Genomic DNA, 12,295 nt, shown 5'->3' on the forward strand with positions numbered 1-12,295 from the left:
GTATATGTTTGAACTTCATGCTGAAGTAAAATTCCTGTGAAAGTTTCAAGGAAACTGAAGGGTTAAACACCATAAAATGCTAAGTGGTTCTGTTCTTAGGGCTATATTTATATATTCATGATAAAATTAACTTTGGTCATTTTTCTAGTTAATTTGATCAGTATCTATTGTTGGTTCGAATAATCTAAGGTTTAAAATGAATTTTTTCATTGTTATTGGATTATCTAGATCAACCATTTTGCATTGCTGATAACTAGATTATCTAGATAAACTAGATAAACGCCAAATCTGTAATTCACATTCTGTTAATAGATACCACCTGTTCATAATGTCTCCACTATTATGAACGCTATTACAAATTATTTATTGTAAGTGTTCCAAAGCTCCGTAAGAATGGATCAGATCTCTCTTAAGTAAACATACTTTTCTCTATATAACATAATGCCTATTAAATATTGTTCCCATAAATTCAGATGATATCATGATTAGCTCTTTAAAAATATAACATTGATCTCATATGCAAGAAAAAAGTTTCATAAGATATTATAATATTCTAAAAGATTATAAAGTATATATTAAATATAAAATATAACCATTTTTCATCTATGTTTTAAAATCACTTTCAAATTTTGAATCCATTTAAAAAATTATTATAATGCTGGGTGTAGTGGCACACCTATAGTCCCAGCTACTTGGGAGGCTGAGCTGGGAGGATTGCTTGAGCTGAGGAGTTCAAGGCTAGCCTGGGCAATATAGTGAGACCCCATCTCTCTAGATAAATAAATCAATAAATCTTTATTAAGAGAAGAATATTAAACCAGGCTTTTCAGTGACCCATTTAAGATTTCTTAATTTTTTAAGACCCAGCAGGATTTTGACCTTGTTTATGTGAAAAAGAGTTACAGAAATACTCTTTTTATTAAAAGTTTTTTTAGAGATTTGAAAAGATTATTTAAATTTGTATTATGAAGCCTTTTATCAAATTAAGTGAAGATTTACTGAACATCTACTATCACTAAGACAAAAATAAGACACAGTTCCTAGTCTTGTGGAGACTTACAGATGCAACAGGTGGGCAGAAAATTATAGTGCAGTATAGTAATACTGGTGCCTAAAGGGCCCAATGGAACAAACAGGACCTCTACCCCAGATTTGGGAGAAGGGAGCAGGAAAGGTCTATTTAGAAAAGGTCACCTGATAGGTCAGGTGTGGTGGCTCATGCCTGTAATCCCAGCACTTTGGGAGGTCGAGGCAAGTGGATCACCTGAGGCCAGGAGTTTGAGACCAGCCTGGCCAACAAGACAAAACCCCATCTTTACTAAAAATACAGAAATTAGCTGGGCGCGGTGGCACGTGCCTGTAATCCCAGCTACTCAAGAGGCTGAGGCAGGAGAATCACTTGAACCTGGGAGGCGGAGGTTGCAGTGAGCCGAGATGGTTCCCCTGCACCACTCCAGCCTGGGCAATAGAGCAAGACTCTTGTCTCAAAAAAAAAAAAAAGAAAAGAAAAGAAAAGAAAAGATCACCTGATAGAACCTATAGCCTTCAGCAGAAGTTTGCATCCAACCCGTGGCAACTCACCACTAGAGAGTGAGCTGGAGAAACATATTTCTGATCTCACTTTTCCCGCTCTCCCCATCTGCTGCAATATCTATGACTAGCTGATTCCAACCCACAGTCTGAGAGCAAGGGAGCCCTTTGATGCATTCCATTCAGGGCACCCTCCTGGGGCACAGGGCATTGGAGGATGGAGACCACTTCTAGCATGACATATACACTCTTATTGTGAATGCCACATTAAAATAGTGCCCTTCACATTGTATGAGAAAGTTCTCACCTAATTCATTTGCAATGCAGGGAAGCCATTATTATAGAATAATCATGGTTTCTCAGCACATTCTTTGAAGGATTCTATTAAACCAGTGGGGAACTAAGAATGAATAGTATACGACAACAGTTTTTAAAAATCCAAAATTTAGTTGTACTTTATGTATTAATAGAAATGTGGGAAATGCAACTTAATTATTATATGTTTCTTGATGGTGGTTCTTGAGTTTTTCATCAGAGTCTGGGCTCGATTGTTTTCGGAGGTATTCTGGCATTAGCAAAGGGTTGGTAAAATTGTGGCAGATCTAAAAATTCCACTGAATCAATTATTTCATTGGGAGCGCTGGGTGTGTGCTTTGGAGTCAAAACAAAGCTCGTGCCTCAGTGCTAAAATATTCTAGCAAATCAGACTGCATGAAAGAGGCAAAGGTATAGTTTTTATAAAGATCCCTAAACTGATGCTCGGCATACATAATCTAATGGGCATGGAATTCCTTTGCAAAATGTCAGAGTCACCTTATACTGAAATTATACATGTTGCCTTGGTATTTAAATGCTTGAGCAAATATTAAAGAAAAAATGTAGAAAATTAAATTGTGATTTCTTTCTCATTTTAACATTAAAGTTAAGGATCATGAAGAATCGTATGAAATGATGGTAGGAGATATTTAATATTTTTATATAACTAAATAAAAATTATCACTACCACTTCCCCCCACCCCTGGCAAAAAGTGAATCCAACCAGATCAGGCCAATCAAACAAACACTCAAAACAAAAGCCCTGAAACAATAATGACTTCACACTATGTTTGGATGCACTGTTTCATTCTAAACTAGATTTGGGGAGCCATCTGCTGGCAAATTGGTAAGTTGTTTATGATTTTTTTATTGCATGTACAGTTAGGGTTGCCAGATAATTTATAGGATGCCCAGTTAAATCTGAATTTTAGATAAACAACAAATAATTTTTTAGCATAAGCACGTCAATACAGTTCAGTATTTACTCCATATGCCAATGCTACCCTGTTTTATTTTTTATTTTTTTTGAGGCAGGGTCTGGTTCTGTCGCCCAGGCTGGAGTGCAGTGGCATGATCTCAGCTCACTGCAACCTCTGCCTCCCAGGCTCGAGTGATCCTTCCAACTCAGCCTCCCAAGTAACTGAGGCTACAGGCATATGCCACCATGCCCGGCTAATTTTTGTATTTTTTTTTTGGTAGAGATAGGGTTTCGCTATGTTGTCCGGGTTGGTCTTGAACTCCTGAGCTCAGGCGATCTGCCCACTTCAGCCTCCCAAAGTGCTGGGATTGCAGGCGTGAGCCGTAGAACCTGGCTCCTACCTGGTTTTAAATTTAGAATTATATGTTTTCAAGTGACTCAAAAAAAGGTTTTCTTGAAATCTGGATAGCATGATTATTTAGGATTGCTCAACTCGTATGGTTCTATTCACACTGCTCCAGTTTGAACTGCTTGCCTTTCCCATTGAACCCTACATCTGACTCCTTGTCTATTCTCTTTTTCTTCTGCTTTGTCTATTCTTAATTGAGCTCCACTTCCTAGCCTGTGTATTTCTTTCTCGCTGCTACAGTCTCATGTTTAAGCAATCTAGGTCAATTACAACAGATAAATGAAAAACCAGAAGATAATTGTGTTCTGGTAGTACCTTAATTATAGAGTCTACTTCTTTAAAAACAAAATAAAAGAGAGACACATGCATATTTTATATTTGACCTTAAAAATGTCAATTTATTATCAAGCTATCTTGCTCTGACTGAAAACATTAATAAATAATAAATAAAAACTGACCAGGCATGGTGGCTCACGCCTGTAATCCCAGCACTTTGGGAGGCTGAGGCGGGTGGATCACTTGAGGTCAGGAGTTCGAGACCAGCCTGACCAACACGGTGAAACCCCGTCTCCACTAAAAATACAAAAATTAGCCGGATGTGTTGGGGGGCGCCTGTAATCCCAGCTACTCGGGAGGTTGAGGCACAAGAATCACTTGAACCTGGGAGGCAGGGGTTTCAGTGAGCCCAGATGGCGCCACTGCTCTCCAGCTTGGGCGACAGAGTGAGACTCTGTCTCAAAATAAATAAATAAATAATTTTTTAAAAAAAAATTAGTTTTGTGTTTGAATTAGTAATATATTCACATGCTTCTAAATTTTTTTTTTTTTTTTTTTTTTTTTGAGACAGAGTCTCGCTGTATCGCCCAGGCTGGAGTGCAATGGCGCAATCTCGGCTCACTGCAAGCTCCGCCTCCCGGGTTCACGCCATTCTCCTGCCTCAGCCTCTCCGAGTAGCTGGGACTACAGGCGCCCGCCACCACGCCCGGCTAATTTTTTGTATTTTTAGTAGAGATGGGGTTTCACCGTGGTCTCGATCTCCTGACCTCGTGATCCGCCCGCCTCGGCCTCCCAAAGTGCTGGGATTACAAGCGTGAGCCACCGCGCCCGGCCCTAAATTTTTTTTAATACAAAAGGATATTCAGTGAAAAGTCTCCATTCCTAACCTTCAGATACCCAAAAGTTCCTTGATGCAGAGGCACGCATTGTACTTGAGATGTATGTACTCAGCCATCTTGGGGAAGGACATTATTGTAAAGTGGAAGGATGCAGGAGGGTTGTCTCTCAGAAAAGGAAAAGTAAGACAGATGACAATAAGAGACTTTCTTTCCTCATAGCTGTGGTTTTTAATATAATGGCTTAATTTTATTTTGCCTATGGAGCAAATTTTTTTAAGTATTCTCTTAAATTTCAGTTGTGTCTTAACGATCTCCGATAGTTATAAAATTCAATTATTTAAAACCCGTATCATAAAATATCACAAGATGGAGATGTTGCTCCTTGAAAGTGGCAGTTAAAGTGGGTGAAGAAAAACATCTTTTTGTCTCTTTTTGGACATCTTTTTTCTTCTCTATCTTGCTCTCTGTCTTCAGTCATTCAAGGTAGTGAGAAATATTTAAAACTCAGTGTTCAAATCCCAGCTTTGTCTCTTTCTGCCTGTAATTCTGAATTAAATTAACCTTTAGGAGCCTTATCGTCATCTATAAATTCAGGCTTATGCTCACGTTATGAGAATGAAATTAAATGATGTACTTGAGATGACAGTGCCCTCCAGCCAGAGCCCACCAGGAGCACAGCAGTAATCGAACGAACTGGGTTTATTACTCATTGCAGCAAGGGAGAACACACACCATGGGGGAACTGTGGGGCTTCTCAGTAAGAGGGTATCAGACCTATTATTGGATTTGGGCTGCGGTTGGGTGGTCTGTGGAAGGATCCAAGGAAGTAGGGGTCCACTCTGGATTGAATGCTGTCAGAATGCAGGGAAAGTCTATGACTAGGCATCTCAGTGTTTATAGGGACAGTAGACTACAGCAAGGCTAAAATTCTAAAGGTAAAGAATCACTAGAGGCTCATATTAGCTGGAAGAAGAGCTATTGGTATTTAGGGGTTGCACAGTGACCTCATTTTTGTCTGTGCTTAGACAAACTTATGAAGTGGTCTTGTTTTGTCGCACTTCCTCATGGTCTCAGAGTGACTTGACTGGTGTCAGTGTTCTGAGAGATTGTTTATACGCAACAGGAGAATAACTTGGCCTAGGTGTGAGCTCCCGGCCAGCTTCTGCTCCCACTCAGGCCTACCTATAAGTTTTAGGCCAGTCCCTAGATGTCAGGGGCTGCTTTTTTTTTTTTCTCAGAAAGCATCTGGCTCTTACTAAATGCTCAAAAAAACTTAATTACATCTGGATTTTATTTAAATTATTTAATGACATATTGTTCTCCCTTGTTATTGGATAATGAGCTCCTTAGGGCAGAGGACATAGTTCAACTTTTTCTCTGTCCAACATGAAATAGGTACTTAATACTACTGAAACAAGAAATGCCTTCCAGGGCCTGTCCGTGAATGCTTTTCTTTTCTCTCCTTCTATGTCCCTACTATCCTTTTCTCTTCCTTGATCTTCTGTAGTAAACAGATACATATAAGGTTTATAAAGCAGTGATTTCTATGGCACAATCACAGAATCATATTCCTTTAAAGCAGTCAGCCAGGACAGAAATTTTACTCTTTATTCTCTCAGAGTTAAGAGGGCCTAAGCACAAGGACATAATAGCTCTTCTTTAAAACCTTCATTATTTAAAATTCTCTTGCACCCAGAAATTCCTAGGAGCCTCTCATCTTCCTCATCACAACTTCACTCAGCCTCCTGCACACACTTCGTGGCCCCTCAGTTTGCTCCGCTCTGCTCTGCACAGCAGCACACAACACTGCACTCCCTAGGACCTGCCCTGGGGCCCCCAGGCCAGGGAAGGTTTTCTCCCCACCTCGAATGCTCTTCTTAGGCTCTGGTGGACTTTTTCTGGTTCTATTTCCTTCCTTCCTTCCTTCCTTCCTGCCTCCCTCCTTCCTTCCTTCCTTCCTTCCTTCCTTCCTTCCTTCCTTCCTTCCTCCCTCCCTCCCTCCTTCCTTCCTTCTTTCCTTCCCTCCTTCCCTCCTTCCCACCTTCCTTCCTTGCTTCTCATTCGTTCGTTTGTTCATTGTTTTTTTTTTTTGAGTTGGAGTCTGGCTGTGTTGCCCAGGTTGGAGGGCAGTGGCATGATCTCGGCTCACTGCAGCCTCCACCTCCTGGGTTCAAGTGGTTCTCCTGCTTCAGTCTCCTGAGTAGAAAGACCGCCACTGCACCTAGACTTTCTGGTTCTATTTTATTCTCAAAGACTTAGGATGATTGTAGGTGGATTTGTATCTTCCTGTAATGGTGGGCTAGGTTTTTCAGATCAATGATCCCACAGAAAACAATTTTTAAAATTCTAGAAAACTATGAAAAAACAACAGAAACTTTGGGCCAGGCACGGTGGCTCACGCCTGTAATCCCAGCACTTTGGGAGGCTGAGGCAAGTGGATCACTTGAGGTCAGGAGTTTGAGACCAGCCTGGTCAACATGGTGAAACTCCATCTCTAATAAAAAATATTAGCCAGGTGTGATGGCACGCACCTGTAATCCCAGCTACTCAGGAGGCTGAGCCAAGTGAATCTCTTGAACCTGGGAGGTGGAGGTTGCAGTGAGCCGAGATCATGCCACTGCACTCCAGCCTGGGCAATAGAGCGAGATTCCAAAAAAAAAAAAGAAAAAGAAAGAAAGAAAGGAAGGAAGGAAGAAAGGGAGAGAAAGAGAGAGAGAGGAAAGTAGGAAGGAAGGAAGGAAGGAAGGAAGGAAGGAAGGAAGGAAGGAAGGAGGAAAGAAGGAGAAAAGAAAAGAAAGGAACTTTGCAAAGCTGACAACATGGTGAGGAATTGAAAGGCAAAATTGAAGCTAAACCAGGAAAACCAGAAAGGTGATAAGGGCACAGAATCTGCTTTTGCCCTGAGGGGATTTGTGAGTCCCAGCAAATGGGAACCTTCATTGAGATGAACTTGTCATGAGGTGAGAAAGGAGGTAAGGAGGTGAGAAATGAAAGCACTGGGTCTATAGAAGATGCAAGTCTAATGAGACCTTTACAATCTTACGTTGGGGGCCCACAGGCCTGCATCCTTAGGGTTGGGGTGAACCCTAAGTAAATGAGACCTCGTGTAGATTTTCTTTGTGGGTTTGGGAATCTCAAATCTTGGACCAGTTGGTCTTATGTTGGTTGTACCCCCAAGGAGCATGGTAAAAACAAATGCAAATGTTCTTTGGAGGAAGACGTTTTTCATCTAGGCCTCAGATTATTCCTACAAATAATACTTCAGATACAGGCTGGGCGCGGTGGCTCATGCCTGTAAACCCAGCACTTTGGGAGGCCGAGGCAAGTGGATCACCTGAAGTCAGGAGTTGGAGGGCAGCCTGGCCGACATGGCGAAACCCTAGCTCTACTAAAAATACAAAAAAAATAATTAACCAGGGGCGGTGGCACATGCCTGTAATCCCAGTTATTCAGAAGGCTGAGACAGGAGAATCACTTGAACCCGGGAGGCAGAGGTTGCAGTGAACCGAGATCGTACCACTGCACTCCAGCCTGGGCAACAGAGGGAGAATCCATCTCAAAAAAAAAAAAAAAAATCAGGTACAGTGGGCTGCTCAGCACAATAATGAACATGATAATCAACACTATAAAGACAGACAACAATGGAAAACCCTAACCATTAAAATAGAAAACAAAATAAGACCTGGTGAAATGACAGCATGTGTGAATAAGCTTTAGAGCTGAGCCTTGGCTATGATGTTATGAACAGGGACATCTAGAAAGAGGTGCATTAATAGAAGTAGATTGTTTGAATAATTTCCTTCCACAAATGAAGCAAGATTCTTCAGAGTGTTCTAACCCATTTCTGTGAATTGTGAGGCTTTCTACTATGGCTGGTAGGAATAGGGACTCTCTGGCCTTTTGTGAGCGCCAACAACTGTTTCCTCTTCTGTTTAATCCTTTCACGTGGTTCTTTCCCTGACCTTGGGTAATTTCCTCACACATACGCGTTAATTAATACTCAACTGGATACTAAAGGGGGATGGCACATCTCCAGAATTTCTCTGCCTGGCTTTCTGATCCTGTACTTGGCTCTCCTGGACTTGCAACTGAATGTCCTCGACCCAGAGACACTGCCGGTCTCCACTTGAGCTCCCAGTGTGCTGGGGCCTGAAAATATTCTCTACACATTTAGCTGGAGATAATTATAGTTACACCTCATTTGTTTCCATCTTTCAGGGATCACTGTCCTCAGTTGCCTAGTGTCAATATCTTGAATGCTGTTGTTTCTTAATATTTTGTCCAGTTTTTTGGTTATTTCAGGTGGGAGGGTAAATCAGGTCCCTGTTTCTCCATCTTGACTGGAAGCAGAAATTGTCTTTAAAAAAAAAAAAAAAAAAAAAACTTTCTCAAAAAAATTTTTAAAAAATAGAAAAAAACAAAAAACAAAACCACTAGATTATAGTGACTTAAACACAAAGAGACAACCAACAAATACCTAACATTACGATAACATGAGAAACAGATTTTACTCAGTATAAAGAATGGCTTTCTATAATCAAAGTTATGCAAAGATGGAATAGTTTTCCTTGAAACGTGGTGAGTTTCTCTATTGCAGCAAATGCTAACAGAGGTTATCAGCATTGTTGGAATATTACAGGGCATATACAAGTAGGAGTCTGCAAACTACTGCCCACGGGCCACACCTGGCCCACCACCTGTTTTTGTAAATTAAGTTTTATTGCCACACAATCATACAATTTTGTGCTACAGTGACATAATGGAGCAAAGACTGTGCCACTCAAAGCCTAAGATATTTACTACGTGACCCTTTTCAGAAAAAGTTTGCCAAACCCTGGATTCAAGCATCTGATATGGCTGATGTGAGAAAATCATTAATTTGACCCCTTCTAAACCTGAAAGTCTGTGGACCTGGGGAAGCAGGGAATAAGTTTTTTGTCTGGCTGGGTGCGGTGGCTCACTCCTGTAATCCCAACACTTTGGGAGGCAGAGGTGGGCAGATCACTTGAGGTCAGGAGTTCGAGACCAGCCTGGCCAACATGGTGAAACCCCGTCCCTACTAAAAATACAAAAACTAGTCAGGCATGGTGGCATACGCCTGTAATCCCAGCTACTTGGGAGGCTGAGGCAGGAGAATCGCTTGAACACAGGAGGCGGAGGTTGCAGTGAGCCGAGATCACACCACTGCACTCCAGCCTGGGCAACAAGAGTGGAACTCCGTCTTTAAAAAAAAAAAAAAAAAAAAAAAAGTTTATTGTCTAATCGAATTATGCATCTTCCTTTATCACATATCTATGTTGATTTTACCATTATATTTTCCTCCCCACTGCAATTCTTTGGGTAAAGTCAATTCTCCCCAAATATTACTGTTCTTATTCTTTAATTGCATACCTTCTATACTACCACCATAAACACTTTGTGCGGCGGTAGCAGTTTATTCTTCCCCTTTTTCTTCTACTACCACTTTTTTCCTTTCTTTTCATCTTCTCTCTTCCTCTTGTTTCTCCTTTTCTCTTTCTTAACCTCTTCTGTCTCTCTCTCCCTTCTCTTTCCCTTCCTTCTTCTTTTGCCTCCTCTTCTTTTCCTTTTTTTTTTTTTTTGAGATAAAGTCCTGCTCTGTCACCCAGGCTGGAGTGCAGTGATGCAGTCTCAGCTCACTGTAAACTCTGCCCCTCGAGTTCAAGCAATATTTCCACCTCAGCCTCCCGAGTAGCTGGAACCACAGGCGTGTGCCACCACACCCCGCTAATTTTTTGTATTTTTAGTAGAGACAGGGTCTCACCATGTTGACCAGGCTGGTCTCAAACTCCTGACCTCAAGTGATCTGTCTGCCTCTGCCTCCCAAAGTGCTGAGATTACAGGCGTGAGTCACTGTGCCCAGCCCCTCTTCTTCTTTTTTATTTAATAATTATTTATTGAGCACTATGCCAGAGTGTATTCTAGATACTGGGGATATAGCGGGCAACAAGACAATCTGCTGTCCCAAAGCTTACTTTGGAACCCCAATTTGGAAAGCATAGCCATCGCATGTTCCCAGGCCACAAGCAAGTTAGCATCACTGAAAGGGGTTTCAGAGACTCCAAAGCAAGGCACGCTCACCAACCTTCATGATGCAAGAAAACCCACAGTGATCATCCTGAACAGAGCTGACATGCTTTCACAGCCTTGTCAACTTGCTGTCAAACATAAGTGGAAAAATCTCCTGATTGAAAAAACACTTAATAATAGTCACCTAGGATGACCGTGAGAAAAGTTTGGGAGCCACTGTCCTCAAAGAACAATCACAGTGCCACATATGGTTTTTGTATATGTGCTATATCAAAATGTTTTTGCCTCTAAGTTGCTGAAAGAGATCTTCTTTTGAGGATGAAAGGTACGATCACTGAAAGAGCATATGACAACATGAAGTAACTTGTATATCAGAAAGTCACCAATGCCCCAGAGTTAATCTTCCTAATTTTATTGAAAATGTAAAAATAGCTTCTGCTTCAATCTCCATGCAAAATCTTTGCACTTTAGTTTCTGTTAATTACTTTTTTTTTTTTTTTGAGATGCTCTGTCGCCCAGGCTGGAGAGCAGTGGCACCATCTCAGCTCACGGCAAACTCTGCCACCCAGGTTCAAATGATTCTTGTGCTTCAACCTCCCGAGTAGCTGGGACTAGAGGTGTGCACCACTATGCTGGCTAATTTTTGTATTTTTAGTAGAGATGGGGTTTTGCCATGTTGCCCAGGTCTCAAACTCCTGGCCTCAAGTGATCCTCCCACCTTGGCTTCCCAAAGTGCAGAGATTACAGGAGTGAACCACCACACCCAACCCTAAATTAATTTTTTTTTTTTTTGAGATGGAGTCTTGCTCTGTCACCCAGGTGCCCAGGCTGGAGTGCAATGGCACGATCTCGCTCACTGCAGCCTCCGCCTCCTGGGTTCAAGTGATTCTCCTGCCTCAGCCTCCTGAGAAGCTGGGATTACAGGCGCATGCCACCATGCCTGGCTAATTTTTGTATTTTTAGTAGAGACGGGGTTTCACCATGTTGCCCAGGCTGGTCTTGAACTCCTGACCTCATGATCTGCCCACCTCTGCCTCCCAAAGTGCTGGGATTACAGGCATGAGCCACCGCGCTCGGCCCCTAAATTAATTTTTTAACAAAAAAATCTTCGGAAGAATTTACATTTTTATCACAGTCCATTTTTTTTTCTCAGAATCTTGGCTTTAATATGGGACTAATATAAATTATAATACTGGGAAATAAGCAATGCTAATTATAGAGGCGTGTGTACTTATGAAGCATTTTACCCAACAATTTAAGTGTCTTCACCTCTAAAATGAGCTTCATTCTTTGGACTTTAAACTCTCGTTTACAGAAAACTTCTAAAACAAAATTGCTGCAAAGTTCTCCAATTGTTTCAGACACAGGGAGCCACTGTTTGGCAAACCAGATTGATCTTGTTTCTTTGTTCTCTACTTGAATCCTGCTGTCTGTTCCATTTCTCTGGGTATGCAGTTTATACCTTTGTTTAAATGCTTTCAAACTGAAATGTGTGTTCATGAAAGGTATTCAGTAGATCTGACGAATAGGTACCTTGACATTACTTTGCTTCAAATAAACTTCCAAATATCTACTACTGAAAAGGATATATCTCTAATATTCCTCATTGCTTCTTTCTGATTCATTTGAACAGAACAACTTAAAACTGGCTATGTTTTGGAAAAAATATAATATTATATCATAGCTTTATCAAAATTCCTCTTATCTGCTCAAAATGTTACAGAAGGAATACATGCAGATTAAGATTAAGCAAATGCTATGAAAAAGTTTAATGTAATATACAAAGGAAGTTTGTTATTATGTTATATTATGATGAATTTTTTCCTATGGTAACTGTATTTGCTGTGATTTCTTATTTAATAAGATTGATGACTTGAAAACTGTAATTTTCTACTACTTAAACCACTTCTGTATAAACAATGGTAGATAACATATATGATTACAAATACAAAATTTAAA

This window comes from Nomascus leucogenys, chromosome 20, assembly GCF_006542625.1.
Source record: "Nomascus leucogenys isolate Asia chromosome 20, Asia_NLE_v1, whole genome shotgun sequence".
Taxonomy (NCBI): domain Eukaryota; kingdom Metazoa; phylum Chordata; class Mammalia; order Primates; family Hylobatidae; genus Nomascus; species Nomascus leucogenys.